At 38.7% G+C, this 14,256-nt stretch overlaps 1 protein-coding gene across 2 annotated transcripts in view; it reads right to left on the bottom strand.

The window, feature by feature from the left end:
* The window catches only part of LRRC1 (leucine rich repeat containing 1), a 254,328-nt gene that overhangs the window by 86,698 nt on the left and 153,374 nt on the right, over positions 1 to 14,256 (bottom strand). The window lies entirely within an intron of this gene.

Here is a 14,256-nt window from a genome sequence, read left to right as displayed (position 1 = left end):
TGTCTCAATTTTAACATCAGTGTTGAGGGATAGCCAATGTATTGTTTACATCTACCACAGTAGTGCACCCATATTCCTGTATTGTATATATACTATATATATATATATATATATATATATATAATATATATATATATAATATCACTGATCGGTTTTGCCCGTTATTATAAGTTTTGGAGGTCTCCCAAGTTTTTAATATAGACTGACGAACAGGGAACCTTTTGAAATTACTTCTATTATTAAAATTATGAACACTTGTCGGGGTATCTATTAATAGATCGCACCTTAGCTGCCTATTTCTTGCCTTAAACGTAATTACCATAAAGAGACATGTGTCTTGCTTCTCTGTCCTTCTTGTTGTGTAATATCAGGCAGTGTTCAGACTGTGCATATATTATGCGTTGTATTGCTGTGCACAGTTTTTTGCAAAAGTGGCTATGTGCAAAATTCTTCTTAACTTTCGCAATTAGTATATCAGGGCAGTGTTCAGACTGTGCATATATCATGCGTTATGTTGCTGTGCAGCAGTTAATTGCAAAAGTGACTATGTGCAAAAATTCTCTTAACTTTCGCAATTAGTATATCAGGCAATGTTCAGACTGAGCATATATCATGCGTTATGTTGCTGTGCACAGTTAATTGCAACAGTGGCTATGTGCAAAATTCTTCTTAACTTTCGCAATTACTATATCCATTAGTGTAGTGCTTGTTCTTGTGAGTACATTGCATATATAGCCCTCATTTACTCATGGCAATGAAGTATTATTGCACTGTCCACAGTTTCTTATTGCACTATTAATTATTGCATATGCCACTTAGCTTATTTTCTTTTTCCTTTAGGAGATAAGGTGCGTCTTTGGCATCCTTGGAGCTTGAATGTGCATGTTAAGCCCGATCCTATGCCGATCCTACGCGTTTCCTCTGTGCGATTCTTCAGGGGACCTTGTTGCGGCTTTTTAAGAGATCTTGGCTTGCATCTTTTTTGTGTAAGCGGCTCCTTTCATGTGTGTGGCTATATATATTTTATATATATATATATATATATATTTTATATATATATATATATATAGTTTTATATTTATATATACTATATTTTATATTTAGTATATATATATATATATAATTTATATATATATATATACTATTTTATATATATATATATTATATATATAGTATTTTATATAATATATATATATATATTTTATATATATATATATATATATATATTTTATATATATACTATATATATATATTTTATATATATATCATATATATACTATATTTTATATAATATATATATATATATATATATTTTATATATATATATATATATATATATTTTATATATATATATATATATTTTTATATATATATATATATATATTTATAGTATATATATAATATATATATGATTTTATATATAGTATATATATATATTTTATATATATATATATATATATATATATATATATTTATATATATATATATATATATTTATATTTATATATATATATAATATATATATATTTATATATATATATATATATATATATATATTATATTTATATATATATATATATAATATATATATATATATATATATATATATATATATATATATATATATATATATATATATATATATATATATATATATATATATATATATATATATATATATATATATTTATATATATATATATATATATATATATATATTATATATATATATATATTATATATAAATAATATATATACACACACGCACACACACACACGAGTTGGCGTGAGACAGCACCGGGGACCAACCTTCGTGCATGTGAAACACCCAGGCAGCCAGCCTGGTGTTAGTGTATGCTAAGTCCAGGAATCACAGCACCAATAGGTCAAGGATCTTCATAAGCTGGTTTCTTTATTCACCCCAAAAGTACAACGTTTCGGCAACAATATCCTTTATCAAGCATAACATCATTTTTAAAAGTGCATAATATATATATATATATATATATATATATATATATATATATATATATATATACACACACACACAGCAAGTGCATTTCATTGGATTCAACTCATGTGTTGTGAATGTGTAATTGTCCAACACCACACCTCCTTTCAGATCCCATTGGGAATCCATCTTGTCAATCATAGTGAAAACTCTGTTTTGTATATGTAATGTTGCTATGACAACTGAGTTTTCACTATGATTGACAAGATGGATTCCCAATGGGATCTGAAAGGAGGTGTGGTGTTGGACAATTACACATTCACAACACATGAGTTGAATCCAATGAAATGCACTTGCTGTATATATATATGTGCACTTTTAAAAATGATGTTATGCTTGATAAAGGCTATTGTTGCCGAAACATTGTAACTTTTGGGGTGAATAAAGAAACCAACTTATGAAGATCCTTGACCTATTGGTGCTGTGATTCCTGGACTTTGCATATATATATATATATATATATATATATATATATATATACCTTTAATGTTCAAATTAATGGTCGTCATACTTCCATCAAACTCTCTATAAATCAACAACATAAGGAACTTTGTAGTACGTATCAGAAAAAATGCATCTTTCTCCATTTCATCTGCACAGAGCAGAAAAGTAGCAGAAAGGAAGCCGGATTTCTATCCATTGCCCATTGTGTGTAGAGTACAAGGTTTGTCAGCATGTTGGAACTTCACTTTAGAAGTGTTGTTGTGCCAAACATTAACTTGTTTTGGAAAAACACTGTATTCAATAACGAAAGGAATAAAAATAAATACAGTAAAAGGGCTTGTTCACATGGATGGATTTGCAGCTTATTTTACACTGTGGATTCCACAGACCATGGACCCTACGGTGTGCCTCCAGAATGTGCCTGCTCAGAGTGGCAATAATGTCCATACTTTTATACGGATGATAAATCCTTCATGTATTTATTCAATACTTGACAATATATTCAGACACATGAGTGCAGTTATTCATAATGTACGGTAATGTAAAAAGCATACCTCGGTCAGATGGAGAGAGGAGTACTGCAGGGCAGGTTTGTACTCGTGTCTCTCTCCATCCGACCGAGGTATGCTTTTTACATTACATTATGAATAACTGCACTCATATGTCTGAATACTGAATATATTGTCAAGAATTGAATACATGAAGGATTTATCATCCGTGTAAAAGACATTATGCTTTATTCTACCTGTCTGCAGTACTAACGCTTGATCATATGAGTCTATACATGAATTAGGTCCATAGAGCCCATGGATCAATAGCGTTTGCCCAGAATCATTGACTTTCTAGATGCTATGTTGGTATCAAGCTGTTCCCGTCATTTATTTTTGCTGTAAAAAGGCGCATTGTTGCGTAATTTTTGGTATTTGCACAATTTTTTGTGCCTTTTGCTTACATTCCATTTTAACATAAAATGACTGAGAAGCAGAATTCCGTTTTGACTTCGGCAGTGGAAGATATTTACAATATGCGTCTTTTTAACTTAAGCGCATCAATTGGTGCATACCATTCAAAAAATGTGCAACTATAGACCAGGGTGGAGGCAACCTTTTCAAAAACATTGACAGAACCCTTGTACAAGCCCATTGTTATACTGCTCTAATTACATAAGGTTATGTGTTATAACACTCACGTTTGGTTATGTTCTCTTTCAAATATAGTAATTTTTTTATTTATTTAACCTCTTAAAGGAAGTAGGGCGTACCTGTACGCCCTACGCCTGGTCCCAGTATTTAAAACAGGGTAACGCCATGACCCCGTATCATACCGGGTCGGTCCCGGCGGCTAACGATAGCCGGGACCCTGGGCTAATAGCGTGCGGCACCGATCGTTGTGCCGCACGCTATTAACCCTTTAGACGTGGCGATCAAAGTTGATCGCCGAGTATAAAACGAAAGTAAAAGCTTGCCGGCAGCTCAGTCGGGCTGATCGGGACTATTGCGATAAAATCGCGATGTCCCGATCAGTTAGGACGCGATCGAAGGCCCTCTTACCTTGTTTGATTGCTCCAAGCCTGAGCTACAACCTTGAGCAATCGAGCCCCTAGAACGCAGATCCATGCAAAGCTATAGCTTTGCAGGGATCAGTGTAAAAGATAAGCGTGTGCAGTGTTATAGCCCCCTATGGGAGCTATAACACTGCAAAAAAAAAGTTAAAAAGTTAAAAGGTCATTTAACCCCTTCCCTAATAAAAGTTTAAATCACCCCCCCTTTTCCCATAAAAAAAAAACAACTGTGTAAATAAAAATAAACATATGTGGTATCGCCGCGTGCGGAAATGTCCCAACTATAAAAATATATTGTTAATTAAACCGCACGGTCAATGGCGTACACGCAAAAAAATTCCAAATTCCAAAATAGCGTTTTTTTTGGTCACTTCTTATATCATGAACAAATTCATAAAAAGCAATCAAAAAGTCTGATCAATACAAAAATGTTACCGATAAAAACTTCAGAACACCGCGCAAAAAATGAGCCCTCATACCATTCCGAACGCGGAAAAATAAAGAAGTTATAGGGGTCAGAAGACGAGAATTTTTTACGTATACATTTTCCTGCATGTACCGTATTTATTGGCGTATAACATAAAATTTTTTAGGCTAAATTTTTTTGCCTAAAGTCTATCTGCGTGTTATACGCCGATAAGCCGCTGCAGTTCAATGATTTAAAGCGGGCGATTTAAATCAGTGAACTGCAGCAGCTTTTGCAGGTCCAGAGACCGGCCGTCACTGCCCGATTCTCTGCCCCTGCCTATCCTGGCGTCCAGAGACTGCCGGCGCCGCTGCCCCATTGCCTCCCCCATGCCCAGTTTTTCTGACCCCATAGAAGCCCCCAGAAAGGCAGGGGGGAGAGGCCGTTGCTGCCTGCTTCTCTCCCCATGCCTTTCCTGGGGTCTAGAGCCCTGCTGCCGCTTCTCTCCCCCTGGCTATTGGCGCCGCTGCCCCATTGCCTCCCCCATCCCCGGTTTTATAATTACCTGTTGCCCCGGTGTGGCGTCTCCTGTGTCGTTGCTATGCGCTGTGTGGCACAATGAAAAGTGACGTCTTCAATGCGACGTCACTCGTCATTGCGTAGCGCATAGCAACGACACATGAGACGCCACACAGGCTGCTGCCGCCGCTTCTCTCCCCCTGGCTATCGGCGCCACCTGGCAGCCTGCGGGAAGGGGGCGTGTTGACAACCGCACAAAGCGGTGTGCTGACTCCCACCCTCAATACGACTCTATGGCAGAGCCGGAGCGCTGCCTTCGGCAATCTCTGGCTCTGCCGTGGCGCTGTATTGAGGGGGTGTGTCGGCCGCCACTTTGTGCGATGGTCAACACGCCCCCTTCCCGCAGGCTGCCAGGGCCCCGTACAGGAGATCGCAGGGGGCCCCAGCGGTCGGATCCCCTCCAATCTGAAATTTTTCAGGACTGGACTACTCTAATGTACCAAAGCTTATTTCTTTCTATTGTACAATTCTGCCTTTTTGCTATTCAACAGTTTTTCTTTAATATTGCCGCCTGCCACAACTTTTAGAATTGTGTATAATTTTTGATTTAAAAAATACAAACCCCATTTTTTTTTTCCAGTCATTCCAAGTTTGCTTTTCTATTTTTATGTTCTGTAAAAAGCACAGCCTGGTTAAATTATTTAACCCTTTGACAATGAAAAATTGCTGTGTTTGGTCCCTTTAGATGGTATAGAAGTAGAAAATTAGCAGCATGACTTTTGGCTTGAGCAACACCATCATTTATGCTCAAGTCAAAATTGGCTAAATAACTCTCACCTAGCTGAGTATACTGTTTCATAAGACAAACTGCTTTTGGCGGCTTCCAGTGCATTCTAAGGTAATGAAAAAAAGACACAATATTTATCAAGTCCGTGCGCCTCTTTGATAAATAAGGCGCACAGCAGTCAAAAAAATGTGAGAAAAAAAAATGCTTCTCACAGACAACATTGATAAATCTCCCCTTTTATCTTTTGGAGACTTTTAAAACCAACGTGCTGGTCCCAGCTGCTGTGGTCAGTGTAGATTAGACAAATTGTGTTTGTTTCCAGTGATAAATTCAACTCTCTACAGCTGAATAATACCTGAAATAATACAAGTGCAGAATTTTACATATTCAAAATAGCCAACTACAGCATACTAGCCCTTATAGATGTCAGTAAGCCCGTCTAAGCCTTCCCTTTCCTTCCCATGCTAAGCTTTTATCAACATCACCATAGAAACACACTGATTTTACAGGGCTTTCTTTATGACTAAATGGAGCAGACATTATCCCAAAGGTATAATCTGTATTAAAGCTTTTCTAACCTCACATTTTAGGACAAGGGGTAAACGCGATGAATAACAAAAATGGCAAATGTGTGTGCAACACAAAGATGTCATTCAGATGTAACTACATTATACGCAAATGTGACTATGATACTGAGCCAAATGACAAAGTATGTGGTCGAAAGCCTGGAGATAATGTGTGAGGGCGATAAATATAGACATTTACACATGTAAAGTGCATGGAAGAATCCAAAGCACGTTGGTAATTATTTCTTTTATCTGCAGCCATTCCTGCCAATAGAATTCATCTGTTTGGAGCTGGATGGGCTTGTGCATGGTTAACTAGATTGTAAAAACTTTGACAAACTATATGACTATTTTAAAATTGAATGAAAAAATAAAATAAAATAAAAAAAAGACAAAAAAAAATAAAAAGCAACATAACATAAAGAATATAATGAAAATATTTTTGTATCAGTGGTGGCATTTTCCATAATAACCAGATTGCAGTTTTTACTTTCCAAGAGGCCTTTGGAAAAAGAGTGCTCTAATCTGACCGGGCATTGGCAGTTCCTATAGTGTAGTATTGGAATGAACACTCTTTTAGGCTTTCATTTAAAGGGAATGAGTCATCAAAAAAAGATTTTTTAAAGTGGGTTTTTATGTTAAAGGGGTTGTACCACCTTGGTACTTCCTGCTTTTCAGGCTACGCCAGCCCGTCTGCAGCGCCGAAGGTGGTCAGAAAGGTCGAAAGCAGGGAAGTTATGCAAACAGCGAAACCCTGTGAGCCACACTGTTTAAATAACTCCCGGGGTTAGGTAAATAGGAGTAGCTCGCGGGGCTACACCATTTGCTCTATTCTCATTTAAGTCAAAAGAGTTACCCAAATTCCATAACTTCCCCGCAAAATCTGCTTTTGGCTATTTCGACCATCTCCGGCCACTGCAAACAGGCAGGAGACAGCCAGAGTAACTTAACCCCTTAACGACAATGGACGTAAATGTACATAACGGTGCCATGGTACTTAATACACCATGGCGTACATTTAGGTCTACCAGTAATGATCACACGGATGTCCACCATTAACCCCTCAGATGCTGTGATCAATACAGATTAGGGCATCTGTGGCAGTGCGGTACTGTAAATGGATAATCGGATCGCCCACAGCACTGCCGTGGGGCTCCGATCATCCAGCATGGCAGCTGGAGGTCCCTTCATCTGGCTTTAGCCATCTCCCGGGGTCTTCTGCTCTGGTCTGAGATTGAGCAGACCAGAGCAGAAGATCACCGATAATACTGTGCATAGCACTGAACAGTATTGGCAATCAAAGGATTGCTATAGATAGTCCCCTATGGAACTATTAAAGTGTAAAAAAGAAAAAAAAAAGAAAAATCCCCTCCCCCAATAAAAATGTAAAATGTCCTTTTTTTCCCCCATTTTACCCCCATAAAGTGTAAAAAAAATAAAAATGTTTTTATATATACACCTATTTGGTATCACTGAGTGCATAAATGTCCAAACTATTAAAATATCATGTTATCGATCCCGTACGGTGAACGTAAAAAAATAAAATAAAAATAAAAAAACAAAGAGCAAAATCGATGCTTTTTTTGTCACGTTTTATGAAAAAATAAACATAAATAAATAAATAAAAGTTTTATATACACAAATATGGTATCAATAAAAAGTACAGATCATGGCGCAAAAAATGAGCCCTCATACCGCCGCTTACACGGAAAAATGAAAAAGTTATAAACCATCAAATTAGAAGGATTTTAAACATAAAAATAATCGTATACTTTTTAACCAAATTATTAAGTGCAACAATAATAGAAAAGTATATAATCATGGGTATCATTTTAATAGTATTGACCCACAGAATGAATAACACATCCTTTTTACCGTAAATTGTACGGCGTTAAATCAACATTTTTCTTTTTAATTTCCCCACACAAATTTTTTTTGTTGCGCCATACATTTTATGGTAAAGCGAGTGATGTAATTACACAGGACAACTGGTCGTGCAAAAAACAAGCTCTCATACCCGTCTGTGGATGAAAATATAAAAAAGTTACGATTTTTAGAAGACGAGGAGGAAAAACGAAAATGCAAAAATAAAATTGGCCTGGTCCTTAAGGTCAAAATGGGCTTGGTCCTTAACCCCTTAAGGACCCAGCCAATTTTCACTGTAGGACACGGGTATTTTTTGCACATCTGACCACTGTCACTTTAAACATTAATAACTCTGGGATGCTTTTACCTTTCATTCTGATTCAGAGACTGTTTTTTCGTGACATATTCTACTTTATGTTAGTGGTAACATTTTGTCGATACTTGCATCATTTCTTGGTGAAAAATTCCAAAATTTGATGAAAAAATTATAAATTTTGCATTTTTTTAACTTTGAAGCTCTCTGCTTATAAGGAAAATGAATATTCAAAATAAATTATACATTGATTCACATATACAATATGTCTACTTCAGGTTTCCATCATAAAGTTGACATGTTTTTACTTTTGGAAGACATCAGAGGGCTTCAAAGTTCAGCAGCAATTTTCCAATTTTTCACAACATTTTCAAAATCAAAATTTTTCAGGGACCAGTTCTGTTTTAAAGTGGATTTGAAGGGCCTTCTTATTAGAAATACCCCATAAATGACCCCATTATAAAAACTGCACCCCTCAAAGTATTCAAAATCACATTCAAAAAGGTTTGTTAACCCTTTAGGTGTTTCACAGGAATAGCAGCAAATTGAAGGAGAAAATTCAAAATCTTCATTTTTTACACTCACATGTTCTTGTAGACCCAGTTATTGAATTTTTACAAGGGGTAAAAGGAGAGAAATCTTCCTAAAATGTGTAACTCAATTTCTCTAGAGTAAGGAAATACTTCATATGTGTATGTCAAGTGTTCGGCGGGCGCAGTAGAGGGCTCAAAAGGGAAGGAGCGACAGTGGGATTTTGGAGAATGAGTTTTTCTGAAATGGTTTTTGGGGGGCATTTCACATTTCAGAAGCCCCTATGGTACCAGAACAGCAAAAAAATAAACCACATGGCATACTATTTTGGAAACTACACCCCTCAAGGCACGTAACAAGGGGTCCAGTGAGCCTTAACACCCCACAGGTGTTTGACGACTTTTCGTTAAAGTTGGATATGAAAATTATTTTTTTTTTCTTCACTAAAATGCTAGTTTTCCCTCAAATTTAAAATTTTTACAAGGGATAATAGGACAAAATGACCCCCAAAATGTGTAACCCCATCTCTTCTGAGTATGGAAATACCCCATTTTAGGACGTAAAATGCTTTGCTGGCGCACTACAATGCTCAGAAGAGAAGGAGCGCCATTGAGCTTTTGGGAAAAAAAATAGTTTGGAATGGAAGTGCAGAACAGTGGACCCCCCCACATGTGACCCTATTTTGGAAACTACACCCCTCAGCGAAATGCGGTGCAGTATTTACACCCCACTGGATAGATCTTTGGAACAGTGGGCTGTGCAAATGAAAAATTAAATTTTTAATTTTCACGGACCACTGTTCCAAAAATCTGCCAGACCCCTGTGGGGCGTAAATGCTCACTGTACCCCTTATTACATTACATGAGGGGTGTAGTTTCAAAAATGGGGTCACATGTGGGTATTTTTGGGGGTTTATGTCAGAACCACTGTAAAATCGGCCACCCCTGTGCAAATCACCAATTTAGGCCTCAAATGTACATAGTGCGCTCTCACTCCTGAGCCTTGTTGTGCGTCCACAGAGCATTTTACACCCACATATGGGGTATTTCTGTACTCAGGAGAAATTGTGTTACAAATTTTGGGGGTCTTTTTTTTCCTTTTAACGCTTGTGAAAATAAAAAGTATTGGGCAACACCAGCATGTTAGTGTTTTTTTTTTTTTTTTTTTACACTAACAAGCTGGTGTAGACCCCAACTTTTCCTTTTCATAAGGGGTAAAAGGAGAAAAAGCCCCCCAAAATTTGTAGTGCAATTTCTCCCGAGTACGGAAATACCCCATATGTGGCCCTAAACTGTTTCCATGAAATACGACAGGGCCCCGAAGTGAGAGAGCTCCATGCGCATTTGAGGACTAAATTAGCGATTGCATAGGGGTGGACATAGGGTTATTCTAAAACAGGGTGCCTCCAGCTGTTGCTAAATTCCCAGCATGCCTGGACAGTGGCTGTCCGGAAATGCTGGGAGTTGTTGTTTTGCAACAGCTGGAGGCTCCGTTTTGGAAACCCTGCCATACAATACGTTTTTCATTTTTATTGGGGGGGACAGTATAAGGGGGTGTATATGTAGTGTTTTACCCTTTATTATGTGTTAGTGTAGTGTAGTGTTTTTAGGGTACATTCACACTGGCGTGTTACCGTGAGTTTCCCGCTAGGAGTTTGCGCTGCGGTGAAAAATTTGTCGCAGCCCAAACTTGATGCAGGAAACTTACTGTAAGCCTGCCCGTGTGAATGTACCCTGTACGTTCACATGGGGGAGCAAACCTCCAGCTGTTTCAAAACTACAACTCCCAGCATGTACTGACAGACCGTGCATGCTGGGAGTTGTACTTTTGCAACAGCTGGAGCCAGACTGGTTGGAAAACCTTCAGTTAGGTTCCGTTACCCAACTCAGTATTTTCCAACCAGTCTGCCTCCAGCTGTTGCAAAACTACAACTCCCAGCATGTACTGATCGCCGAAGGGCATGCTGGGAGATGTAGTTATGCAATAGCTGGAGGTACGTAACTACAACTCCCAGCATGCCGAGACAGCTGTTTGCTGTTTGGACATGCTGGGATTTGCAGTTTTGCAACATCTGGAGGGCTACAGTTTTAGAGAACACTGCAAGGTGATCTCCAAACTGTGGTCCTCCAGCTGTTGCAAAACTACAAATTCCAGCATGCCCTGACAGAAAACAGTTGTTTGGGCATGCTAGGAGTTGTAGTTTTGCAAGATCTGGAGGGCTACAGTTTAGGGACCACTATATAGTGGTCTCAAACTGTAGCCCACCAGCTGTTGCAAAACTAAAACTCCCAGCATGCCCAAACAGCTGTCTGGGCATGCTGGGAGTTGTAGTTTTGCAACATCTGGAGGGCTACAGTTAGAGACCACTGTATAATGGTCTCAAACTGTACCCTCCAGATGTTGCTAGGCAACTCACCGGCTTCCGTCAGTTCCAGCCGCATGTCATCGCCGCCCGCCCGGATCGGTAAGTGGATCTTCGTCCCCATCGTTTCCCCGTCCTGCCCCGCTTATTGTGGGTGGGCAGGACGGGGAAAACGAAAGTTAACTCCCCTGATCTGCTATTGGTGGTCGCGTCTAGACCACCAATAGCAGGGATAGGAGGGATGGCACCCCTGCCACCTCACTCCTATGCCTTCAGGGGGATCGTGGGTGTCTTAGACAACCGCGATCCCCCTTATATTCCGGGTCACCGGGTCACTATAGACCCGTAATGACCCGGAATCGCGCAAATCGCAAGTGTGAATTCACTTGCGATTTGCCGCGATCGCCGACATGGGGGGGGTCTGATGACCCCCCCTGGGCGTTTGCATGGGATGCCTGCTGAATGATTTCAGCAGGCATCCCGGTCCGATCCCCGCCCGGTGCGCGGCGGGGGCCGGAATTCTCCATGACGTACGCATACGTCATGGGTCCTTAAGTACCAGGGTGTCATGACGTACGCATACGTCAAGGGTCCTTAACGGGTTAAAGGGGTATTCCGGGTAAAAACCATTTTATCCCCTATCCTATGATGTCACGCCATGCCCCCTCCATCACGCCCCCTCCCATATATATGAATGGAGGGGTCGTGGTGTGACATCACGTCCCCAGTCCCTGAAACCCGGAGGTTTCCGAAACTGGAGACGCAGCTCCCACATAGAATGTGGGTGCTGCAGGGAGATCGCGGGGGATCTCAGTAGCAGGCCCCCCGCGATCAGACATCTTATCCCCTATCCTTTGGATAGAAGATAAAAAAAATTTGCCTTTAAGGGGTTAAGTACTGAAGTAGGACACCTATTTTCTTTTAAGATTTTTTGGCGATTGTTTTTAATGTTCCATTTTACTATCTGTATTTTATAATAATCAAAAAATCTGCAGTTTTCACTATGGCCTCTAGGTCTAAAACTGAAGCTTCCTGTTCTTTGCAGATCATTTCCCAGTAATGCCTTTATTCTCAGAACAGACAAGGAATACAGTCAAAGGTGACAGCAGTACATAGATAACACTGGATCCACCTCCATTCACAGCAGAGGCCCACCCCTCACCTCCATGTAGAATGACCTACCAAAAAGGTCTCAGATAATGTTGCCAATTTAAGTGAATGAGACAGATCATGTCTATTGTTGTATATGTTCATGGGGTTTGCTGTAAAGCATATCTCTAAATGCTGTTAAAAATCTAAAAGATCCGGCATGATGGTCCCGTAATAATGCACAAAAAATGTAATAAAAATAATTTACAACCAGAATATAGAAACAGAATAGTTTCTGGCGATAAGCAGAAGAAAATCCATTACACATTTACATGACTTTTATGGTTCTATGGTAATTTACATACATTTCTAAGTACAAAGTAAAAAGGTAAAAATGTACAATAATAGAAAAACTATGTAGATTTAGAATCTCTCCAAAGGAAACAGCAACAATCGCCAGGTCCAGTATAGTAGCAAACTGATATTTATTGCATCAATAACAGCAACGTTTCGGCTAAAAGTGAGCCTTTCTCAAGAAAGGCTCACTTTTAGCCGAAACGTTGCTGTTATTGATGCAATAAATATCAGTTTGCTACTATACTGGACCTGGCGATTGTTGCCGTTTCCTTTGGAGAGATTGTGAAGTGTTCCAGTCCTTGGCGTTCGGGTGGATTACGGGCACATCCCCAGTGGTCATCCAGTGCTGGCTCCCTCTGTGTTTTTTATGTAGATTTAGATATAGTCAGTCATATTAAGCAACAGAATAAAGATAACATGTACATTTCATCATAAAAAGCACCACATAAATTCAACCCCCCCCCCCCCAGATGTAAAATAGTTTTTGCTTGGAAGAACATTTTATGGTAAATTAAAAGGTATCATGGTGAAGTGCAATGATTCCTGTAAAAAACAAGCCCTCTGAAGGCTATGTGGATGGATAAATAAAACGTATGTCTTCTAAAAGTAGAGGAGAAATAAAGCAAAAATAAAAATTGTGTCCTGAAGGCCAACATTGGGTGTTACCTTATAGTATTGAAAGCAAAACCTATCCATTTGTATGGCATTTTAGTTATCTGCAGGAATGATGTGTAGATCTTTGCGGATGCCTCTCCAACCCTAGAAACGCTTCTCAGTGTTTTTTTTTTTACCTTTAACAACATAAATAGCCAAACCTATTGCAGGGGCTGCTGCCCAATTTTTTAACTATTAAAGGGCTTTATACCTGGCTTCAGTAATTCTAACATCTGGTTTCATGCGGAGTCCGAGAAGTCCTTTTCCTCATAATTGACATTTATTTTCTAGGTTTAATTCCGGACACATTTTACTGAGGCAGCCACAAGCAGACTACTGCCAGAGTTATAGTATTGTTGTTTTTCTCAGTTTATTTCAAAATAAAAAATAGCTTCGAGCAATATCAGAAAGGCCAAAGTTCCAAACACACAAATCTGTCAACTGAATGAAAAGCATTAAACATCTGCACTAAGCCATCTCAAGTCTAAGCACAGCCCTGACGGAAATCTGCCAGCTTCAATTGCTCTTATATGGCTTGAAAGATCTTTTTACAAACCTGTTAAACAGTTAAATGGGCACTGTCAGATATAAAAACTTTTGATATGTTGTAAAGCATGCAAAACCAATAGGATTGCATTGCTTTCATTAGAAAATGTTCAGTATTTCATACTAAAAAAGCCAGTCAGACACGAACCGCTTGTATGTGTGTGTTTGAGTAGCATAAAACCAGAAAGGAAACGGTTACCACTCCGGGAGAGGGGGAGTGGTTATCACAGAAAGGGACCCGCCC

The sequence above is a fragment of the Hyla sarda genome, chromosome 3 (genome assembly GCF_029499605.1).
Source record: "Hyla sarda isolate aHylSar1 chromosome 3, aHylSar1.hap1, whole genome shotgun sequence".
Classification (NCBI taxonomy): domain Eukaryota; kingdom Metazoa; phylum Chordata; class Amphibia; order Anura; family Hylidae; genus Hyla; species Hyla sarda.
This window is presented reverse-complemented; position numbering and strand designations above follow the sequence as displayed.